The sequence below is a fragment of the Cynocephalus volans genome, chromosome 7 (assembly GCF_027409185.1).
Source record: "Cynocephalus volans isolate mCynVol1 chromosome 7, mCynVol1.pri, whole genome shotgun sequence".
NCBI classification, from domain to species: Eukaryota; Metazoa; Chordata; class Mammalia; order Dermoptera; family Cynocephalidae; genus Cynocephalus; species Cynocephalus volans.
The window spans coordinates 25,920,524-25,946,976 of record NC_084466.1 but is presented as its reverse complement, the minus strand read 5'-3'; positions in this window follow the sequence as shown (position 1 = coordinate 25,946,976).

Below are 26,453 nucleotides of genomic sequence, written 5' to 3'. Positions count from 1 at the left end.
CTTTTGAGTGGGGAATTTAATCTATTTTCATTTAGGGTTGTTATTGAAAGTTATTCTCTTACTCCTGGCATTTTATTATGTTTGGATATTTTAAGAATCTTTTATTCCTTTCTTCCCTGTTATTGTTTGTCTTCAGTGTTTGTTGGTCGGTTGAGGTTGTAAGATATAGTGTCTTTCTCTTTCTCATTTGCATTTTTGTTCTACCAGTGGGTTTTGTTGTCTCTTGTGTATTCATGGTAGTGATTATCATTTTTTTTTTTTTTTTTGATTCTAGATATCAGGAGTCCCTTGAGACCTTAAGGATTTTTTTGTAGGGCTGGTCATGAGGTGGTGAACTCCCACAGTTTTTGTTTGTCTGGGAAATACACTATTCCTTCTTTATTTCTGAAGGATAGCCTTGCTGGCACAGTATTCTTTGCTCTCAGGTTTTTTTTGTTTTGTTTTGTTTTTGTTTTCATTTTAATATTTTTATTGTATCATCCCATTCTCTTCTGTACTATGGAATTTCTGCTGAGAAGTTTGCTGTTAGTCTAATGGAGACTCCTTCCTGTATATGTGACTTGATGCTTTTCTCTTGCTGTTTGTATAATTCTGTTTTTGAGTTCTTCCAGTGTGAGTATAATGTGTCTTGGAGAGGACCTTTTTAAATTGAATCTGTTTTGGGATCTTTGAGCCTCCTGGATCTGAATGTCCATTTTTCTTCCTATACAGGAATAGGTTTTTTTGCTATTATTTCACTGACTACATTTTCAACATCTTTTCCTTTCTCCTTCCCTCTGGAATACCCATAATTTGGACATTTTTTTCACTTAAGGTGGTCTGCTAGTTCTCTAAGGTTTTCTGCACTTATTAAAATTCTTCTTTCTTTTTGGTCTGCCTGGGCTATTTCAAAAAGACTATGTTCAGGATTGAAAATTCCTTTTTCTGCTTGTTCTAGCCTGCTGCTTAAGCACTCAGTTGTGTTTTTTTTTTTTTTTTTATTTCAGTGAATGAATCTTTTAGTTCCAGGAATTCTGTTACATTATTTTTTAACATATTAATCTCTTTGTAGATTTCCTCTTTCATATCCTGGGTAATTTTTTATCTTTTCCTTGTGTTGTCTAAGTGAGTCTTTTTGTATCTCATTGAGTTTCCATAGGATTGTTACTTGAAATTCTTTTGCAGTCATTTCAAGGGTTTCTGCTGTATAGGTTCTGGTACTTGAGAATTATTGTATTTTTTTGGTGCTGTCATATTTTCTTGGTTTTTTTCCCCCTATATTTCTAGTATTTCTACATTAATGTCTGGTCATCTGAAAGAGCAGTCATTTCTTCTATTACTGTGGGGTGGGCTATTAGGAGACAGATTTTCTCATGTAATTGTTTTTTACATCGACCATTGTGTAGGATATTTTAGTATTGGTTGGGTAGATAAAGTAGTGTAATCTCTGTATGGGTTTTTTAGCTACATTCAATATCAGAGTTGTGTGTGAGTGCCTCCATGGCCTAGGCACTGGGGCACTCAGTGATTCCTCACTGAGGTAAGTGACACTGTGTTCACTTGAGTTCTTGGGCAAAGAGCTTTTGTGCCCTGTCTCTTTTTGGCTGGGGTGGGTGACCCTGGGCAGACTTGTTAGCATCCCAGCTACCATCCAGTGACCCTGATGGGTACCCTGGAGTGATCTGAAAGTATTTAGCTTAAATGCATGACCCTGGGTGGGGATCCTGGGGTCAGAATTAGGACCTTAGGCTTTAAGAGGGATAATGGTAGGTGCTTGATAGACCTTCAACTAGAGTAGGTGACTCAGTAGTGTACCTGGGACTCTAGGCAGAGCCTTCCACCACCAGGGGAGGCATCGAGGTCCTCTTTAGCTTTGCTGTTGAAGTAGGCGATGCTCAGTGGTGTCTCTGATTTGAGTATGGGGCCCTGTATTCTTAAGAGGAACACTATGATGGTCTGCAGCACTGCTGCTGTAGTGGGGTACTCTGGGTGAGGTGTAAGCAGTTTTAGTCCTCTGTTGCTGTTCAGCTGGAGTGGTCTCTCTGGGTGAGTCAGCTGTGGCTGAGGACAGGATGCTGTGATCTTAAGAGCATTCCTGGGACACTTTGAATCTCCTCAGCTGGGTTGGGCTGTTCCACATGGTGTTGCTGGTGATGTGGATGGGCTGATGCACCCCAAGAGAGATGCAGGATCCTTTTGAAGCCCCTTGCAGAGGTGGGCAGCCCTGGGCTGGCTCATTGGTGCTACAAGCTTGTGCCTGTGCCCAAGAGAGGCATACATGTCCTCTACATCCTCATTGTGGCTGAATGAGGTTGGGTTTGCTGGCAGTGGCTATATATTTCAGTTAATTAGTTTTCTGACCCTGGAAAGTCTGCACACTGACTCCCTCTGTCCTGAGGGTAACACCTTTCATGCACTGGGCTGCCTGTTCCCAGGGTGCAGGAACTGTGTGGCTGTGGGTGTGGGCAAACCAGTACAGTTATGCTGTCACAGGGGAGTATGGCTTCTGCACTGGATAGAGCTATATAGTCTCTGGTGTTGGGGCTGATATGAAATCTGCTATTGCTGCAGAGGTCTGAGGCCTGAGGGGTGAGGGTGGTTAGTGTATGGCCCTCTCCTGGTCAGTTCAGACGTGTGGGCCACAAGCAGTTCCCCACACCAGGGGTCTGGCTACATGAGCTACACCCAAGATAAGCGTTTGGGTTCTTCTCCCTCTTAGTCATAGTTTTAAGTATTGATTGCATGTCACATACACGTATGTGGGATCACCTGCCACAGGACTGGGTCCAAATATGGTGCCTTCTAGGTTTGCAAGGAGTATGCACTGACCCCTTCCGTTCTGAGGGTGATAACCTCACTGCACTGAACCATCTTTCAGGGATGAAACCAAATGCCAATATTGGTTCCAATTTCTCCAGGGGATGGGGAGGGTGTCCCTCCTCCAGCCAAGGCAGCCACTTGTGCCTGCAGCAGTTCCTGACACAAAATGCATGACTACAGATGCAGTACAGACTCCCCCATGGGTTGGGTCACAGATCAACTCACATTTGCATGGTGAGAAGCTCCTCCTCAGTCCCTGCCATGCCTAAGTGGGGGAAGGGATTGTGTTGGCCCAGGAGAATTACTTCGCTCTCTTTTAGCTACCCTGAGTCTCTGCACTTACCAAAGACTCTGCAACTCACTTGATGTATTCCTTCTCCCTTCTTTTCATTTTTTTCCTCAAAGTGTAGCTGGGCATGCAATGTATTCTTCATCCATGTGAGAGAGATGAACAATGTCTCCTTGTCAGCTCTCTTGAGTCTCTCTATATATCCCAATTCCTTACTGCACAATGTTGCCACGTCACCTGGATATGCAGTAGAGTTTAAACTACAGGAAATTAACCCCAGAATTATGAAACTTGGAGCATATATGGGGCAGCTAGTACATCTGTCCTGTTACTCTTTGAAAAGAGCAACACCTTTAATCTGTAATGTAAACAGATCCTCTATGGTTAAAAAACGAGATGCTTAGCTTCTCAACACACATTGAAATTTTAACAAATGGCTCTGCAAAGATAAATTCTCAAATCTCTTGAGATAAATACACAATCTCTAACTTCCAAGGTATCTTTGTTATTAATCATTCTTACACCCAGATGCCAGTGTTCTTTACTCTAAAAAACCTGGCAATACAGAAATGGAAAAAAAAAATCAATGCTGTTTTGTGTAAAGATAGTAATTAATTCTTTTTTTCTGATTTTTCAAGCAGATAGGGGAAAATTATATATATTTTATAGTTCATTCATTTTTTTGGAGGAACCACATAAGATGCGTTTTCCTGTATTTTGGAAAAGCAAGTTGGTTAAGGCAAAATTCTACAGGATTAATTTACAGCAAAATAATACTGTAGAAACTCAGTATGGCAGGGACCCCAAATTCTTGCCGTTGAAGTAGTATGTGAGAATTAAGAGAAGTAAAAATAGTTCTTTAAGGTGTAACTTATTGCTATTTTTGACTGGTAAGAAAAAAAAAATTAAGGGCATACAATTTGGAAAGGAGAAAGTTAATTTGTAACTGTTTGGAGATGACATAATATATTATTTATAGAAAACTTTACAGATGCCAACAAAAATCTTTAGAGCTAATAATTTCAGAAAGGTGATAGGATACAAAATCAACATACAAATATCAGTAGTGTTTTTATATGCCAATTGTGAATTATCTAAAAAATAAATAAAGCAAGCATTTATGTTTCAACATATACCAAACAAAATAAAATACTTAAGAAAAAATAAAACCAAACAGGTGACAGATCTCTACAATGAAACCATAAAACATTGATGAGAGAAATTAAAGAAAATACAAATAAATGGAAAAATATCTCACATTTATAGATTAGGAGAATCGATATTGTTGAAATATCCACCCAAAGTGGTCTACAAGATTCAATGCAATCCCTATCAAAATACCAATGACATTCTCCACAGAAATAGAAAAAAGAAAAAAACAAACAACAACAACAAAAAACTAATATTCATGTCAATCCACAAAAGACACCAAATCGCCAAAGGAATTTTGAGCAAGAATAAATAAATAAATAAATAAATAAATAAATAAATAAATAAATAAATAAAGCTGGAGGCATCACACTACCTGACTTCAAAACATACTAAAACAAAACAAAACAAAAACCCCCAAAACAGTATGGTACTAGCATAAAACTGACACATGGATTAATGGAACAAAATAGAAAACCCGGAAATAAATCCATGCAGTTACAGCCAACTAATCTTTGACAAATATTCCAAGAACATTGATCATGGAATGGATAGACCTTTCAATAAATACTGTTGGGAAAACTGGATCACCACAGGCAGAAGGATATAAGTAGACCCCTATCTCTCACCTGTTACAAAAATCAACTTAAAATGGGTCAAACACTTAAATGTAAGACCTGAAACTAAACTATAAAATTATTAGAAGAAAACATAGGAAAAATATTTTGTGACATTGGTCCAGGCAAGGATTTTTGAATAAAAATTCAAAAGCAAAGAAACAAAAGCAAAATTACACAAATGGAAGTGCATCAAACTAAAAAGCTCTTGCACAGCAATAGAAACAATCAAAAGAGTGAAAAGACAACCTATAGAATGGGAGAAAACCTTTGCAAACTATGCATCTGACAAGGGATTAATATCCAGAATATATGACAAATTCACACAACTCAATGCAAAATAATAATTTAATTTTAAAAAAATAAGCAGAGATCTGAATCAACATTTTTCAAAAGATGACATATAAAAGCCCAACAAGTGAATAAAAAATGCTCAACATAACTAATCGTTAAGAAAATACAAATCAAAAGCATGATGTGATAGCATTTCACCCAGTTAGAATGACTATTATCAAAAAAACAGAAAATATCAAATGCTAGTGAGGATGTGGTAAAAGGCGGACTCTAATACACTGTTTGTAAGAATGTAAATTTGTACAATCAATATGTAAAATAGTATTGAGTTTCCTCAGAAATTTATAAAAAAAAAACTCCTGTGTGATTCAGCAATTTCACTACTGGGAATATATAAAAAAAAAATGACATCGGTATGACAAAATGACATCTGCCCACCCATTGTATTAATTCATTTCTGTTGCTTATAACAAAATACCTGGAATTGGATAATTTTTAAGAAAATTAATTTTATTGTTCACAGTTTCAGAGGCTGGGAAGTCCAAAGTCCAGGGAACGCATATGTTGAAGGCCTTGGTGGTGGTGATAGTGACATAGGGGTCTCACATAGCAGAAAATGGCAGAGCAAAGAGAGAAGAGACTCCTTATCTTCTAAACCCCTCAAAACCATGCCACTGATCACCATTATTAATGGTGGTATGGCATGGTCCAACAATATAATCACCTTTTCAAGACCCCACCCTTCAACTACTGTATTAAGACTGCCTACCTTCTTAAAACTGTCATAGTGGGGACCAAGATTTTAACATATAACACTTTTGAGGGGACAGAATTCAATCCATAATAATCTACTCCTAGCCCACCAAAATTCATCTCCTTTTCACATACAAATGCATTAATTACATCCCCTAAATCTTAACTTGTTTCAGCTCAAAAGTCCAAAGTCTCAAGGCCCCATTTGTGAAATCAAAATAAGTTATCTACTTTCAAGAAACAATGGTGGGAAAAGCATAGGATACATATTCTTGTTCAAAAAGGGATAAATAGGCCAAAAGAAAGGGGTAATAGTTCCCAAACAAGTCCAAAACCCAGCAGGGAAGGCATTAAATCTCAAAACTGGTGAATCATGCACCTTGACTCCATGTTTGACATCCTCTGCACATGGGGGGGAGGGTCCCCCATGTCCTTGGGCAGCTCCACTTCTATGACTTTCCTGGTCTGAGGCCATGCTTCAGCTCTCACAAGCTAGCATTGCATACTGGTAGCTCCACAATTCTGGGGTCTCCATGGAAGTCCCACTCCCACAGCTCCACTAGGGATGGACTTGGTGGGGGTTTTCTGCTGCAAGTCTGACCCCACATTTCCTTTTGGCATTGCTCTAGCAAAGGCTCTATGCAGTGAATCTACCGCCATGACGGATCTCTTCTTGGGCCTCCAGGCTTTTCCATACATCCTTTGAAGTCAGGGTAGAGGCTCCCAAGCCTTCACAACTCTGGCATTCTGTGAGCATACAGACCTAACACTACGTGGATGCTGAAGAGTCTTCTGGCTTATATTTCCCAAAGCTGCAGGTCCAGCCACAACTGGGGCCAATTTAGCCACAGCTGGAGCAGCCCACGCAGCTAAAGTGCTGTGTGGGCAGCAGCATTCTAAGGTGGCCCTGGGCAGCAAGCCCATGGAGGGTCTTGGGTCTGTTGCCTGAGACAATTCTGTTTCCCTAGGCCTCTGGAAGTATATTGGAAGACTCAGTCTCCAAGATCTCTGAAATACCTTCAAAGTCTTTTTTTCCCCTTCTCTTGATAATCCATTTTTTTCTGTACTCATCTTCTTAGCAAATGATCACTGGGTTGTGCCTTTGCATTTTTCTCCTGAATATGATCTCTGCTTCTCTACCTCATGGCCAGGCAAATTTTCCAAATCTTTACATTCCACTTTCTTTTTAATTTCTGGTTTTACATCATGCCTTTTCTTTCATAACTTAGCATAGGCTGTTACAATTAGCTATGCAGCTTCCTTAATGCTTTGCCGCTTAGAAATTTCTTCTATCAAATATTCTCACTCACAAATCTGAAGTTCCAACTTCCATAAAGTCCTAGGGCATGGACACACTGCAGCCAAGTTCCTTTCTAGTTCACAGCAAGGCTGATGATCTTAGCCCCAGTTCCAAAAAGCTCCTTCTCATTTACATCTGAGATCTTCTCAGAATGGCCTTTACTGTTCAACCTTCTGCTCACCACCATTTAGCCAATCTTTAAGATGCTCCAAACTTTCCCTTGTCTTTTTGTCTTCTTCTGAGTCCTCCAAACTCCTCCAACCTTTGCCCATTACCCTTTTCCAAAGCTGATTCCACTTTTTCAGGTAACTATAGCAACACCCCATTCCTTCACACCAATTTTCTGTGTTAGTCTGTTTCTGTTGTTTATAACAAAATACACAGTACTGGGTAATTTATAAATAAAATGAAATGTATTGCTTAGAGTTTCAGGTGCTGAGAAGTCCAAAGTCCAGAACATACATGTAGTGAAGGCCTTGATGGTGATGACAGTGACTCAGGGGTCTCACATGGCAGAAAATGGCAGAGGAGAGACAGGAGAGTCTCGCTGCTCTCCTTCTAAAGTCCTCAAAACCACCTCCCTGACCACCATTATTAATCCATTTACTAGGCATGGTCCTCAGAATCTAATCACTTCTTCAAGGCCCCACCTTTCAATTATCATATTAAGATGTCCCATCCTTTTAAAACTGTCACAGTGGGGAACAAGCCTTCAACACATTAAACATTTCGGGGGACACAATTCAATCCATAATACCTGTGTTTAGCCAACATATGGAATCAATCTTAAGTCATCATCAACGGATTAATGAATAAAGAAAATGTAGTATCTTTACACAATGGAATACCATTAAACAATAGAAAAGAATGAAATGCTGTCACTTGCATCAATATGGATACCACAGAAGGTCATTATATTAAGTGAAGTGAGCCAGACATAAAAAACAAATATCTCACTCATTTCTCAATCATAATCTCACTCATTTGTGGAACTGAAAACAGTTGATCTCATAGAAGTAAAGAGTAGACTTGTGGTTCCCAGAGGCTGGGAGCAGTAGCAGGGAGGCGAAGATGGGAAGAGGTTGATCAATGAGTACAAAGTTACAGTCAGCCTGGAGAAATAAGTTCTAGTGTTCCAATATACAATGGGATGACTATGGTTAACAATAATATTTTGCGTATTTCAGAATATAAAAGAGAGAGGATTTTGAATGTTCTCACCACTAAATGATAAATATCTGAGGTGATGAATATGCCAAGTATCCTAATTTGACTACTGTACATTATGTATGTTCAGTGAAAGGTCACACTGTACCCCATAAATATGTACATTCAAAAAATCATGTCACAGTGATGCCTGCAGTCCCATATTCATCGCAGCTCTAATTACAATAGCCTAGGTGTGGAACCAACCAAAATGTCCATTGACGGATGGCTGGATAAGGAGAATGTGATATATATACACAATGCAATACTACTCAGCCATAAATAAGAATGGCATTCTGCATTTGTAGCAACATGGAGGAGCTTAGAGAAAATTATGTTAAGTGAAGTAAACCAGGCACAGAAAGAGAAATACCACATGTCCTCACTCATAAGTGGGAGCTGAAAAATAAATACATAAATAGAAAGCAAGGAAGGAAGGAAGGAAGGTAGAAGGGAGAATGAATGAAAGAAAAAAAGACTATAATAACATATGGAAGTTTCCAAAAGAGAGATCAGAACTGTGGTTACTAGAGGTGGGAAGGGGAGACGGAGGGGGATTATCAAGTAATTAGTTAATGGACACAAAGAATGATAATGAATATGCTAATTATGCTGATTTTATTATCACACATTTCACATGGTATTGATTTTTAACTCTGCACCCCACAAATATGTGTAACAGATTATGTTTCAATAAAAAATAACAAAACTGTGGAAATCATAAAATAAAATGACACCTCCAGGTTCTGCTATTTTATATATTCCCCTTAGAACAATCATTATTTTCACTTCTCTTAATCTTCGTATACTTGCATTAATAGCAAGAATCTGGGTCCTTGCCATACAGAGTTTCTATCCTGTAATATTTTTGCTTTAACCATCTTGCTTTCCCAAATTACATGCAGCCATGTCTTACGAGACTCTTCCAAAAAATTTCTAGAATTGTAAAATACATAGATGGCTATTTCCTCTTCTGTTCTTTTTCCTTCCAGCTATAGGTCTGTTTTCAGAAAGTTTGACAGACCTATTCCAACAACAATAAATAGCTCAATTTCTCTGTATTATTCTAGAGGAATGTGTACAATAGTGCCTTTGAGAGCATTTATAAAAGCTAATTGAGGCTTTATAATGTTTCTGTTTTGTGCCACTAATCTCAAACCTTAAGTGATAGCCTCATATACCAGTTCAGTTACATGTAATATACAAAGTTTAAATAATTCTGTTCCAAACCTCAGCATGTTCTGTCCTGTCTCTGACAGTTTGTAACCCTGAGTAGAAACTGCAATGGCTCCTTGATTGTCAATCACTTTACAACCATCTGGAACCCAGGGAATTCTGACTCAGTAGGTGAATAAGATCCAAGATTAGTTGTTTTATTTCTTTTCTTTTCTTTTTTTTTTCTATTACAGGATATGTCAGAGACTGATAGTCTCCTCTTATATGAAAATAATTTTCCCTGAACTCATGGCTGTCAGAATAAAAAACACTTAGGTAAGGTGAAGTGACTAAATTTGGTCAATAAGATATCAGAAATGATGGGTGCAACATCTAGGTAACGTCCTTGAAAGGAAGAAAAGTAGCTGCCTTTCACGTTTCCTTGTCCTGTTATGGCTATCTCCTCATAAGCCATCTCAGACCACTTTAGGAAAGGAGACTAGAGAGACATTCTGGGGGAGAAAGATCTGCCTACAGTTTAAGACTTTTATATGGCAGAGAACCACAGTGTTTGTTTAAGTTTCTGATATTTTGCATATCTGTTCCAGAAGGTATACATATATTCCACCTAATATACTGAAAAACCCCATAGAAAACTGTGTATATATTGGAACTGTCTTAAAGAACAATATCTAAACAGAACTCCATGCAGAATTGTCTATTGAAACAGAATGAATTAAGACTCATTGTCTAAGATATTTTTTTCATTAACTATGTAGGAATGTTTTATAATGATTTATAGTAAGTTTAGTAGGATGAATATAATTGGTTATCAAATCCCTAGAAGTGCATCATCTGATTGCACAGTTAAGCAGGAAGAATCATTTTCTGGAGCCAAACTGCCTGGATTAAAATCCTCGCCTCACTTACTGAAGAATTGTGTGACCTGAGATTCATTTTTAAAACTCTCTTACCTCAGTTTCTTCATCTGTGAAATGAAGATAATTATAGTATCTTTTTCCTATAGTCATTTTGATAACTAAATAAGTTCAATGCATACAAAATAAGTTCTCTGCACTTGGTAGGTACTGACATATTAGTAGTATTATCATCATAGTTATCATTATTATTCCAATTAAATAAAAAGGTAGCTGGTTTTGCAGTGACATTCTACAGGTATCTTTGTTCTCAGAGTTTTAGAAAGTTATTGTCTTAAACCTTCAATTGCATGTCTTATATGATTTTCAATTCTTCCCTACAATTTCAGGTAATTCTTAACCTCACTTCTCTGTTTTCAATTCTGAAATGTGCACTTTAACAATAAACACATTTAAGAGTAAGCATTCTTTTTCCTATGAAATAAAACCACTCTTGTATATTTCTTAGTTCAAACAATTTTACTAATATTTGGAGAGTTTGGTGGAGAAATTATATCACCCTTACAATATCTTTCACCACCTTGATAGCTTTGAACTTATTATTCTGTTTCATTGAATTAATGAATGTTTGTGATCCATGGCACTTCCAAGTACGCATACTTCATGAGATGGGTTGTTCAGACAGCCCTGGGATGACTGATTTGGTTTTGTAGCTGAAGTTATTTCAGGCTCTTCAGACTTTCCTACCACATCTTGCTACTTCCTCAACACACATACCTATATACAGATGGTTCCCGACTTACAATGTTTGGACTTAGAATTTTTCAACTTTACAATGATGCTAAAGGGATACATATTTAGTAGAAACCATACTCTGAGTGCCCATACAACCATTCTGCTCTTTACTTTGAATACAGTATTCAATAAATTACATGAGATACACTTTGTTATAAAATAGGCTTTGTGTTAGGTGATTTTGTCCAAATGAAGGATTGTGTAAGTGTTCTAAGCACGTTTAAGGTGGGCTAGGCTAAGCTATGATGTTTGGAAGGTTAGGTGAATTAAATGCACTTTTGAATTCTGATATTTTGAACTTACAATGGGTTTATCATAGGTTGAGAAGCATCTGTAGTCACATCACAATTCAAATCATCATCATCATCGTACTTATTGATGGCTACCAATCCCACAACAAGCAGTGAGGGAGGCGTTACTATTTTGATAATTTATTAGCTGTGTGACCTTAGGTAAGATATTTAACTTTGTTTCTTCATCTGTACATTTATAGTAATAGTTTTAAAAAGAATCATATGAGTCGAAATCTGTTAAACAAGAGAGTAATATAATTTTTGTTATTATTATTATTGCTATTATGATGACCATCCTATTACAGAAAGGGCAATTGAGGCACAAGTATATTTAACAGCATATTTATAAATTGCTAGTGATTTAGTATATATTTGAACTCAGAAAGTCTGGCTTCAGAAAACACGTTTTAAAATATTGTATCATCCACAATAAGTGCATCTTCTCATTAAACTATTTTTCTCAGTCCATTTGGGCTCCTGAAACAAAATACCTTAGACTGGTTGCTTTACAAACAATGGAAATGTGTTGCTCACACTCTGGAAGCTGAAAAGTCCAGGATTGAGGCGGCAGCAGATTTGGGGTCTGGTAAGGGTTCAGTCTCTTCATAGATGGTGCCCTCTTGCCGCATCTTCACATGGTGGAAATGGTGAATAAGAACCCTCAGCCCTCTTTTAAAAAGTCACTAATGCCATTTATGAGGCAGAACCTTTATGTCCTAATAACTTCCTAAAGGCCCCGTGTCAATACCACCATTTTGGGGATTAGGTCTCAACATACGAATTTTGGAGGGGCACAAACAATTCAGACCACAGCACCAATATGCAGTCTTAATTTTAAAAAGTACCGATTATAATATTTAATTTGTAAAGGCAAGTTTGTTTATTTGTTTGTTTTGCTGTTAAAATAGTGGTGATACTCCCTATTTAATGCTGTTTGTCTCATACACTAAGTTGCCTGCTTCTTGTTTCACAGACCTTGTTATCAATAACACATACTCTAATTTTTTTCATTATGCTTTTACTCAAAATTTAAGCCTTAAGAATAAAAGATTAGATGTTGATTTATATAAACATGTATTCTGTTCCAATAATCTACAAAAATAACATTCTCCTCTATTAATTTAATGCTGGGAAAGATTCTAGATTCACTGCTGCAGCATTTTTTCTCGTTATGCTGAACTCTGTGTCAAAGACAAATGTACTGCGACTTGTGTTCTCTGTATGTGTAGAAATGAGGCTCAGTTTTAAAATATCATCTGATAAAATGTGAAGGACAGCATTTACCTTATAAATTACAATGTACCACCTTCTCAGCATTAGTAAATGAACCTTAACTGCAACCTGACAATCTTTCATATTTATAGTCGCACATTATGTAAATCCTCAACAAAAAAGACTGGACATCTTTTTTTTTTTTTTTTTTTCTAAAACAGAATAAAATACTGAGTTTTCTAAATAATATTATTTTTAGGCCTTTAAATTATAAATTGCAAAAACAAATTTTTTTTTATAGTAAGTAGTCATGGATACCTAAGTAAAATGATATAAAAATGAGTAAAATGAAAAGTATTTATTTGTGGTTTTCTTCAGCTTATTCTAACTTATATTAGATATTTGAAAGCAATGTCTAGTGTTTATTTTCAAAGCTTCAGTGTTGAATGTAGTTGTTTTATTTTCCTCCTTCTTTTACTTTCAATATTGCATTCATATCCATTATTGTTTCCCACTTTTAAATATAATATTGCATTTTCTGTTTTGATATATCTTTTCTTCAATAACTTTTCAAATATGTTTTAACTATAAACTAATTGTAGTTCACAAAAGTAGTCAACAGATAGCAGGTTTTTTTCTACATACGCATTTACCTCCCTTTTGGCAGCGCCTGTTAAACTTCACATACATTTTCTATTTTAATTCTGGGCAACTCTATTGAGAATCAAAGCTTTATTTTTCCAATTATTTGGATTGATTGTTTTGTATTGTTGCTTTTGTGGTTGTTGTCATTATTACTTTCAGGTTCATTAAAATATTCTGTGAAAAATCAATATTGTTTCTTACTTTTTTCCTTTTAATTGCTACTCTAATGATTGATTGCAATCAATCCTTAGTTTAGATTGAGACCTAAACTAACCTTTCCATTCTAAGATTTAAATCATTGCATAAACCTCCAAATGATGGTCTAGAGGCAATACACATTGACTGCCTCTGAAAAGGGCAGGTTTTATTCCTTTTTAAGGTTTTATTCCATGTGCTAGAAAATATTGGTGAGTAGGTTACATGCTGTTATAATTTTACCATACTAAATTCTCACATATAAAATTCTCACAATAAAAAGAGTTAACTATATGCATTTTCATGCTCTTCTTTTCATGAAACCAAAAATATATGACATTAACTAAACAGATTCAAAAGTCACATGTTATGTCTCAACAATACAAGCTTCTACAACAGTACTAATGGAAGGAAGTGTTAGCCAATTTCAACTTAGAAGAATAATGGAATTTAAAACCATTCACTGTAGATGTTCTATACAGCCTTGAAAACAAGAGCTTTATTTTGCGTTGTGTGTTTTTTTAAGGGCTAAAAAGTGAAAATGCCTTTTAAGATGCTTGAGAGGCAATAGAAAATTCAAAAAAAATGTAGCTTCACCAGCACCGTGCAGGTGAGCCCATCAATACCAGTCAGCAGAACTGCATGGCTCCATGTGGCCCCCTCTCACCCCACCACCTTGGACCCAGGCAGGTGGGGAACTCCAGACCATGCCCCAATGCCCTGAACTGGCACCACAGGTGAGCCTGCCAGTACCAGCCAGCAGAACTGTGTGGCTCCACGCGGCCCCCTTACCCCCTCTGCCTAGAACCCAGGCGGGGGGTGGGGGGGGGACTTCAGGCCCTGCTCCTGTACCCTAAACCAGCTTTGCACAGGGGAGCCTGCCAGAAGTGGCCCTCAGAACTGCATGGCTCCACATGGCCCCCTCACCCCACCACCTTGGAACTAAGCAAGTGGGGAGCTCCAGTCCCTGCTCCTGCACCCTGAACCAGCTCTGCGCAGGTGAGCCCACCAGGGGTGGCTGGCAGCAACACCAGCCAGTGGAACCACATGGCTACATGCAGCCCCTCATCCCGCCTCAGACCCAGGGGGAAGCACCAGCCTATGGTTCTGATCCTCTGAGTTTGTTGCAGCAGAATTCCAAGCACTAAGGGTTCATTCTACAACCACAGAGGCTAGAACAGAAACCAAGGTAGTTTAATGTAACTACCACCACAGCTACTGTCAAGCAAAGACAATTCACCCCACACAGTTACAACCAAGACCACTCCACAGCCAACCCCAGTGTAACAGAAGAAGCAAACTCCCTACCAAATGACCAAGCATCATCAAAACAACACTAGAAGCACAAACAATCAGGAAGAAATGACACCACTGAAAGGATATAGTAATGCCCAAAAGTCAGACTCCATGGAACAGGGAATCCTTGAAATGTCTGAAAAATAATTTCAAGAAATGATCTTAAGAAAACTTGAAGAAATAAAGGAAGACTCAATTAGAGAACATAATTGAAACAAGAAAAAACATCCATAATATAGAGGAAATCTACAAAGAGATTAATACTATAAAAAAGAGTGTAGCAGAACTTCTAGAAATGAAAGACTCACTAAACAAAATAGAAAACATGACTGAGAGCTTGAGCAGCAGGCTAGAACAAGCAGAAGAAAGAATTTCAGAGCCTGAAGATGGTCATTTTGAAATAAGTCAGGCAGAGGAAAAAAAAAAGGAAAAAAGGATTTAAAATAATGAGGAAAACCTCAGAGAAATAGCAGACAATCTCAAGGGCTCTGACATCCAAATTGTAGGTATTCCTAAAGGGCAGGAGAAAGGAAAATGTATCGAAAACCTATCCAAGGAAATAGTAACAGAAAACTTCCCAGATATAGGGTGAGATATAGACCTTCAGATCCAGGAAGCTCAATGGTCCCCAAACAGATTCAACTCAAAAAGATCCTCCACAAGACATATTATAGTTAAATTCATGAAGCTCAAAGACAAAGAAAGAATTCTACAAGTAGCAAGAGAAAAGCATCAGGTCACTTACAGGGGAACCTCCATCAAACTAACAGCAGACTTCTCAATTGAAACTCTACAAGCAAGAAGAAAATGGAACGATATATTTAAAATACTGAAAGAAAAAAACTGCCAGCTAAGAATTCTTTACCCCGCAAGGCTCTCCTTCAGAAGTGAAGGAGAAATAGTCTTTTTCCCAGACAAACAAAATTTGTGGGAGTCCACCACATGACCAGCCCTGCAAGAAATTCTCAAGGGACTCATTCATCTGGATTCTGTATAATGGTGCCCATCACTACAAATACACAAGAAAGAGCAAAACTCACTGTTAAAACAAAAATGCCAGCAAGAAAGAGAAAGAAACTAAACCATTCCACCTTAAATCACCAACTCACGTTGAAGAAGACAAATAAAAGGGGAAATAATGATCAAAAAATATTTAAGCCACCTAGATAGCAACTAAAGGACAGGAATTAAATAACACTTCTCAATAACTGCTTTGAATGTGAATGGACTAAATTCCCCATTCAAAAGACACAGACTAGCTGACTGGATTAAAAAGTTAGACCCAGGTATATGCTGTCTTCAAGAGACCCACCTCACCTGTAAAGACACTCATAGACTAAAAGTGAAGGGATAGAAAAAGATATGCCATGCAAATAGAAACCAAAAATGAGCAGGAGTAGCTATTCTTATATTGGACAAAATAGACTTTAAACTGAAAAACATTTACAAAGACAAAGAAGGCCATTATATAATGATAAAGGGAACTATCCAGCTAGAAGATATAAGAATCATAAACATGTAGGCACACAATACTGGAGCACCCAGATATATTAAGCAAACACTCTAAGTACTAAAGAAGGAAATAGGACCTAATACATTAATACTGGGTGATCTGAACACCCCTCTCTCAGTATGGGACAGGACTTCCAGGCAGCATGCCAACAAAGAGACACAGGATTTAATCTACACCCTAGACCAACTGGACTTTGCAGATATTTACAGAACATTTCCCCAACAGCTAAAGAACACACTTTCTTCTCATCATCTCACACAGCATTCTCTGGGATAGACCAGATATTAGGTCACAAATCTAGTCTCAGCAATTTTTTAAAAATTGAAACCATCCCAACAATGTTTTCAGAACACAATGGACTAAAACTGGAGATAAACAATAAGCAAATCACTGGAAGCTATATAAATACATGGAAAATACATAATAGGCTCCTGAATGACCTACAGGTCCAAGACAAAATTGAACAGGAAATCAAAAAAATTCTAGGAACTAATGAAAAAAAAGATACATCATACAAAAACTTGTGGGATCCTGCAAAAGTAGTACTAATAGGCAAATTTATTGCAGTAAATGTTTATATCAAAAAATGGAAAGAATCCAAATAAATGACCTAACACTATGCCTCAAAACCTTGAAAAACAACAGCAATCAAAACCTAAAGGCAGTACAAAGAAAGAAATAATTAAGATCAGAGTGGAAATAAATGAAATAGAGACTCAGAAAACAATAGAAAAGATCAACAAAATTAAAAGTTGGCTTTTCAAGAAGATCAATAAAATAGACACAGCATTAGCTAGATTAACAAAAAAAAAAAGAAAAGAAAAAAGGAGAAAGAAGATGCAAATAACAAAAATCAGAAATGAAATGGAGACATTACAATGGATGCTACAGAAATACAAAGAATCATTAGAGACTACTATACACAACTGTAGGACAACAAATTTGAAAATCTGAAAGATATGGATAAATTTCTACACATATATAAATTACCAAGACTGAACCAAGAAGAGATAGATAACCTGAACAGACAAATAACAAGCAAGGAGATTGAAGTGGTAATTAACAATCTTCCAACAATAAAAGACTGGGTCTAGATGGTTTTACAGCTGAACTCTATCAAACTTTTTATTTTTTTATTTCTTTTGTCTTTTTCGTGACCGGCACTCAGCCAGTGAGTGCCCTGCCCATTCCTATCTAGGATCCGAACCCGCGGCGGGAGCGTCGCTGTGCTCCCAGCGCCACACTCTCCCAAGTGCGCCACGGTCTCGGCCCTCTATCAAACTTTTAATGAGGAGTTAATGCCAATTCTCATGAAACTGTTCCAAACAATTGAAACAGATGCTACTCTCCCAAATTCATTCTATGAGGCCAACATAACTCTGATACCAAAACCAGATAAAGACAAAATAGAAAGAGAATATTACAGGCCAATGTCCTTGATGAACCTATATGCTAAAATTCTCAACAAAATATTAGCAAATAGAATACAGCAACATATTAAAAAAAATTATGCAGTATGATCATGTGTGATTCATCCCAGTGATGCAAGGATGGTCCAACATACGAAAGTAATAAATGTGATACATCACATCAACAAACTCAAGGAAAAAGACCATATGACCATCTCAATAGATGCTGAAAGAGCATTTGACAAAATTCAGCATTCCTTCATGATAAAGACTCTCAACAAATTAGGTGTAGAAGGAAAATATCTTAACACAATAAAAGCCATTTATGACAAGCCCACAGCCTATATTACTCTGAATGTGGAAAAATTGAAGGCCTTCCACTTAAGGACAGGAACAAGACAAGGATGTCCTCTCTCACCATGTCTATTCAACATAGTGCTGGAGGTACTAGCTAGAACAATCGGGAAGGAGAAAGAAATCAAGTAAATCCAGATTGGAGAAGATGAAATCAAACTTTCCCTTTTTGAAGATGGCACCATACTATATATAGAAAAACCTAAAGACTCTATCAAAAAACTCCTCGAGGTGGTTAATAACTTCAGTAATGTTGCAGGATACACAATAGATGCCCAGAAATCAGTAGCATTTATATACTCAAATAATGAATTTGCAGAGAGATAAATAAAGTAAGGCCATTTACAACTGTCACCAAAAAAATACTTTACCTAGGGATCAATTTAACCAGGGAGGTTAAAGACCTGTACAATGAGAACTACAAACCACTATTGAAAGAAATTAAAGAAGACACAAAAAGATAGAAAGATAACAAATGCTCTTGGATTGGAAGAATTAACATTGTGAAAATGTCTATACTACCCAAAGTGATCTATAGATTTAATGCAATCCCCATCAAAATACCAAAGACATTCTTCACAGAAATTGAAAAAAATAATCTTATATTTCATATTGAAAAACAAAAGACCCCGAATAGCCAAAGCAATCCTGAGGGAAAAAATAAAAAATAAAAATAAAAAAATAACACAAAGCCGGAGGAATAACTCTGCCTGACTTCAAATTATACTACAAAGCTGTTGTAACCAAACAGCATGATATTGGTATAAAAATAGATATTCAGACCAGTGGAGTAGAATAGAGAAGCCAGAAATCACTCCTCAGGCTTACAGCCATCTGATATCAGACAAAGGCAACAAAAATCTACATTGGGGAGAAGACTGCCTCTTCAACAAGTGGTGCTTTGAAAACTGGATATCCATACACAGAAGAATGAAACTAGTATGTATCTCTCACCATACACTATAATCAACTCAAAATGGATTATAGACCTAGGTATAAGCCCCCAAACTATAAAATTACTAAGGGAAAATATAGGTGAAACACTTCAGCAGTTAGTTCAGGGCACAGGCTTTATGAACATGAGCCCAAAAGCACAAGCAGCAAAAGAAAGAATAAACAAATGGGACTATATTAAACTAAAAAGTTTCTGCACAGCAAAAGAAACAATCAACAGAGAGAAAAGACAACCTACAGAGTGGGAGAAAATGTTTTCCAACTATGCATCTGACAAGGGACTAATATTGCAAATATACATAGAATTCAAGCAATTATACAGGAAAAACATAATAATAAAAAATAAATAAATGACCCAATTAAAAAATAGGCAAAGGAGCTGAATAGACATTTTTCAAAGGAAAACCTGCAAATGGCCAACAGATACATGAAAAAATGCTCAACATCACTAGTCATCAGGGAAATGCAAATTAAAACAACATTGAGATGCCACCTCAGTCCAGTTAGACTGGCTATAGTAAAAAAGACGGTGAATAACAAATGCTGGCAAGGGTGCGGAGAGAAGGGAACGCTACTGCACTGTTGGTGGGACTGTAATTAGTTCAACCACTTTGGAAAACAATTTGGAGGTTTCTCAAACAACTACAGATAGATCTTCCATATGATCCAGCAATCCCTCTTCTGGGGATATATCCAGAGGAATGGAAATCATCATGTCGAACAGATACCTGCACTCCCACCTTTACTGCAGCTCTCTTTACAATAGCCAAGGTATGGAACCAACCTAAATGTCCACTAATAGATGACTGGATGAGGAAACTGTGGTATATGTACACTATGGAATACTACTCTGCCATAAAAAAAGAATGAAATACTCCCATTTGCGACAACATGGATGAAAGTGGAAAAACTTATGCTCAGTGAAACAAGCAAAGCACAGAGGGATAAATACTGCATGTGCTCACTCATATGTGGGAGCTAAGAGAGAAAGGAAGGCAGGAAAGAATGACCACAGAAGTGCTGTGATCCAACAGAGAGAGGGAATATTCCTGGGGCTACAAATTGGAGTTGAGGGGAGAGGTGGAAGGGGCGGGAGGTTGTGGGATAATTCGGAGGGGACAAAGGTTACAAAAGTAATTTCTGTTAATGGATACGCCCCCAGTATGAATCTGGCCCCCACATCATGAGCAGGAGGGGAAACAATCAGCCTTGTATCTCATGAATATTCTAAATGAATGAATGAATGAATGAATGAATGAATGGAAAACAAACAAACAAACAAACAAACAAAAGAAATATAGCTTCATGGTTGAGAAATTGGGTACTGCAGTCCAACCAGTGGTTTTGTTCAGCTGTACATTCTACAAGCTATTTCATTGTGGGAAAGTTATGTAATCATTACTGGGTTTTATTTTTCTCATCTGTCTAATAAGGTAAATAATTTTAAGTACCTCAGAGTTTGGTAATGGGAATTAATTAATTATTTTGCTACCTTTTCATCTCACCCAAAGAGCTCCAGTATGATAACAGTGGATTATAGTGAAAGACCTGCAAGATGCAGATGCAGAAGTACGTATTATCCAACATATCATTTCCAGTTTTCAGCAATAACCAAACCAGCAACAGAAATTGTATGTCATGGTAAAAGGGAGGACAAAACATAGTTTGAAGAGAGAAAGTGAACATCACAACCACACTCAGATATGCCACTGATTTGGGGATCATGACAGGAAATTTGAAATAACTGTGATTAATATGTTAATGACTTACATGGAAAAAGCAGACATGAGACAACAAACCATGAAGGCAATCAAAGAGTTAGAAGCCTGTAAGGAAGAATTAAAAGGTAATGCTAGACAATAAAAAACACTCTGACAGAAATGAAGAATGTCTTTAATTGGGTCATTAGTAGACTAGACCTCACCCCCCCAAAAAAAAAAAATTAGGTGAGCTTGGACACTGGCCAATCGAAGCTTCCTAAATTAAAGAAAAATGAAATAATAATAGTAGTAATAATAGTCAGAATAGATTATCTTTGAACTTTTGAAAAGTTTTAAGGTGTACAACATATGCAAAATGGGAATATCAGAAGAGAAAAATGGCACAAGAAGTATTTGAAGTAATAATTACTTAAAATTTAGCAAAATTAATGACAGACATGAAACCACAGATCAGGAAGTTCATAGAACCAAATGAAGAATAAATATCAAAAAGCCTACACCTAGAGCCTACCATATTCAAAATGCAGAAAACCAAAGATATAGACAAAATCTTGATCAAAGCCAGAGGTGAAGAAAAAACCTTGGCAATAAAGAAATAAGCAACAGTGAACTTCTCATTGTAAACAATGCAAGCAAGAAAAGAATAAAATATTTGATGTGTTATATTGTATATCCAGTAAAATTATCCTTAAAAATAAAGGAGAAATTAAGAATTTCTCAAAAAAAAAGCCTAAAAATTTGTTAGCATCTGACTAGCCCTAATGAAGGAAAAATATACTAGAGCCACTATGGAAGTCAGGTTGGCAGTTTCTTGTAAACCTAAACATAGTCTTACCATATGATCCAACAATTATAATCATAAATATTTAATCAACTGATCTAAAAACTTATTTCCATGCAAAAACCTGTCTATGGAAGTTCACAACCATACATGTTGGAAATTGGAAACAACAAGATGCTTTTAAATAGGTGAAATGTATAAACAAACTGGTACATTGCTACTATGGAAAATTATTCAACAATAAAAATTAATAAGATATGACCCCCCAAAACATGGAACAAAATAGGAAAAGAAGCCAGAAGTACATATTGTATGATGTGAATTAGATGACATTCTGCAAAAGGCAAAACTACAGTGACATTAAAAAGAACAGGGGTTGCCAGAGTTTCAGGCCAAGTGGGCGGGCATTGAATAGATGAAGCACAGGGGACATTCAGAGCCAGCCAGTAGCACTATTCTGTATGGCACTGTAAAGGTGGATAAATGACATTATACATTTGTCAAAACCCATTGAGGTTTATAACACAAAGAGCAAATACTAATGTATGCAAATTAAATAAAATAGAAGTTCAGAAGAATCTCAGAAAAAAATGAAAACTGGAATAGAATCTAACTATATCATAAATTCAAGAGACACCTCATTGACTGGGGAGGAAAATGGGCTGATATAAGTAACTTTAGAAATGAGCGGACTCTGTAAGTATAAAGACAAAAGAACAATACATAAGCATTGTGATCTAGTTGCTATAGATGTTGATCATGGGAATATGAGATGACAATTCTGATACTGCTGTAAATGCATACTGGAAATGAACTATTTTTAAATGGTTAACAATTGGTTCCAACTTTTCAAGTCAGAGTTTACAGAAAAATAAGTGATGAAGGCTAGAATAAACCAAGTAATCATGAATTAAAGTTTGGTAGATCAATATGAATTTATGTTTAGGTTAATATAGATACAAATGGTAAATTTATATATATGTGTAATATATATATACATATATATATTATACATATATACATATATGTGTAATACATATATGCACATATATATATACACACATATATATACACATAAGTCAGATCACATACATATTCCATTGCCCTGGCAGCTGATTAGTCTAGAAGCAACAATTCAGTAGGAAGGAGCATACCTAGTAACCAAATCTTGTATTTTCATATTGTTCTTCAAGTGAAGAAGAAGGTGAAGGAGAAAAAGAAGAAACCTAACGAGATTTTAGATTTTAATATCATTCTATACTAAGCCAACTGAAAGAGCTCACAAAAGCCAGACCTGGAATGACTTGAGCATCAAAATGAAAAGAAGTATTGGATTGCATCCCAAAGTATAAAATAAGTACCATGGTTTCATGAATACTAATACTTAAATTAGAATTTTTTTTCCTTATTTCAAATAAGGATTTTTTTCTTTATTTCAAATAAATGTATGTTTGTGGATTAAAAAAAAAACGTAATTCAATACAATTAAAATTAACACTGATTACAAAGTAAACAGAACTATCAAGAATGGGAAGGCACAAGAATTAGTCAACATAATATCATGAATTCTGAGTAATTAAAAAGATAATTTAAAAAAATAAGTTGTTACTGATCAGTTTTTGAAATAAAATTTATTCTCCCAGTTTCCTTCAGATCATACATAATGCACCTGCTGCAATGGAGTCCTCCATGAAAAAAAGCTACCATAAACAAGTTATGTTAAATTTTGTAAAAACACATTCCTCCAGTTGTCACATAAAACATTAAATACTTAACATCAAAGAAAAAATGGCAGATTAATTATTAGAGCAGTTTGATTACTATGTAACTGAGAAAAGAAGAGAGAATACAGGGTAATTATTAATTCAACATAGTATTTTGGCATTTAGTTTTAAGTATTTGAAAAACTTTTATCTAAATAAAATGCTTATATTTAAAATATCTAGCATACTTATTTAATAGGATTAAAATACTGGGAAAAAACCCTGCTACTATGTAATATGCTTGAAGAAAAATAAGAAAATACTGTGTTTTGGAAAACTTTTTTTGCTTAATATCTACTTAACTCCAACACCTAGATCATGCTTTTAAGAAATATTGAAAGCTCATAAGCACTTTAGTTTCAGGCAACAGAATATCACAAAGAGAATAGAATTTGCACTTGCCTGGGATTCAATACCCCAAGTTGTATCAAAGATTTACACCTAAAAAAACAACAAAGTAAGGCCAAAAATGATATCTGTAAATATTATAGAAAACAGAAATTGCAGCATCCAGCAAACCTCAACTTCCATTCCCACCTGGGTAAAAGTCTTGTTATTCTTAAGAATATGTTAAAATGTTAGACAATATTTAATTTTCTTGATCTATTTCAAGTTCAAATATGGTAAAGAAAGATATTAAGCATGATAAAATAAGACCAGGAAAAAAAGAAATAATTTCATATTAGATTAATACCATTTATTGTGGCTCTCATAATGATGTGGCTTGCAGAATCTTAGTAAAGTTGATGCAGATTTATACTACAAAATATAATAAATATTAGAATGCTTTGTGAGATTAAGTTTGTTTTTTACTTAGGGGTTTGAAATATCTGGTCACTGTGGTTTCATTAACTAAAAGATATATGCATTTTACCATTACAGATAACTATTCAATAGCATATTCAAAGTGGTGAAGCAGAATTAAATCCACTAATATAAAAGAGTGTGAAATGTATAAAAATTATTGCAATAACTTTTTTCAAGGTTATTTATTCTCCTTTCCATTCTTGTATAATTTAATATCTCCATATTTTAAATATTCACATCAGATTGTGCTGATAAATAAATCAGCAAGCCCAATGTCTATATTTCTGTGCAGTAAAATATGGAATTTATTTGATAATAATGTGTTTACGTAGCAAAAAATTTTCAGGGAATTCTCAGAAATGATTAATAGAAAATTTTGTTTTACTTTCTTTCTATTGTATACACTATAGAAACATAAAAAAAATGAAAAAAAAACCAGTGGAAAAAGATTTGTAGTAGATGATTAGAAATACAACTTATAATTGCTAGTGGAATTTAAGCAAGAAAACTTTAAAAAAGCAAAGTTGAAAAGAGCATAGAATAATGGATCAAGGTGGCAGAGAGAGTAAATACCTCTACCTGATGTGTAGCCTAAAATTTAATATAATAACATGCAAAAATTATAAGTTAATCAATTAATTCATCAATATAGGAATATATCCATTTAAACAAGGATGTCAGAAAGGCCAAAAAATATTAGAAATTTATAAAAGATATTTAAAAACTGAGCCAAATTTATAGAAAAAGAAAACACAATGTAGAAGATTTATAAGAGAATAATAATCATGTTTCAGAAAACTTGTAAGAGTAGCCCAGATTAAGTCACTCACAGACCATTATCAGGGTAATTTGAATGAGAAAACATATTTGAACATATAACTTACTGTATTCTTGACGTGAATAATAGCTCGTATTTTTCCCATCAAGTGGATATTGTTTTAAAATGATTTAATTATTTAATGAAAGATATAGAGCAACAAATACAAACAAGTATCAACTTCATGCAAAAAAGACTCACCTTTATACATTTTACTTAAAAAAGAAATTCTGCAGAAAATACTACATACCATATTATTTCATCTATAATTTAAAAAGTGCATGCAATGAATGCAAAGTATTCACAGGAGCACTATTTTTCATAGCCCCAAGCAGTAAAGATGTCAATGCTCTGCAGGCTGATTTTTAGATTAAATATTAGTCCAATCAACTTTTTAAGAGAATTTTTTTGTGGAAAATGGGAAAGTAAGTATAATACCTATATAAAAATTAAAAGGAACATTGATAGCCAGAAACATTGTAAAAGGAGAATAATAATTTAGAATGTTTTATACCATCAGAAAAATTAGGAGGAAAATCAGTATGAAGATACAGAGATTAAGACATTGGGATATTGTGCAAGGATTGGAAAGTTAAGCAATGGAAATGATGTATGTATATATATATAATATATAGGTGCTCTTTTTTGTTTTGACAAGTTGGCACTGGAAATTAGCAAGAAAATGAAAAACTCTCTAATAAATTGTGTTAGGTCATTTGGATAATAAATCTAAGGGAAAAGACAACATGACCATATAATTATCTCATAAACAAAACTAATTCCAATTAAATTGTTGATCAAAATGTGAAAGGTAAAACAACAAAGTCTCTGGAAGTTGATATAAGAGAATATCTTCATTATTTTATCATTTGACAATTCTTCCTAAATAGGTCATATAAAGCAATAGCCATAAAATATAAAGAATCCATGTTAATTGATGAACATATTTTCAACAGATGTGAATGACTGTGTATGCAAAGTGCTTAAATTAAGAATATATAAAGTAATCCTAAAATCAGTAGGAAAAATAAAAACCCATAATAAGTAAAAGGAGACTTGAAGTGGTATTGAAATTTTAAAATATATATAAATTGAAAAATAAGCTTATGAATAAAAAAGTACCTAACAATTTAGGTAATCAAAAATAAAATTATAATATGGATAGAAAAAATATTATAGTACTGTGATGGTTACTTTTTGTGTCTACTTGCCTAAGACTATGGTGCCTAGTTTGGTCAAATACTAGTTATAGCAACTAGGTATTGCTAAAATTATATTTGGGAAATGTGATTTACAATTATAATAAGCTGACTTTAAAGAAGATTTACTTCAAATAGAGAAGACTTGGGTAGGCCTCATCCAATCAACTAAAGATCTCAAGAGCAAAAAATGAGGTTACCCAGAGAAGGAAATCTGCCCCACAACTGTGCCATAGAAATCTAAGTTTCCATCCTATTG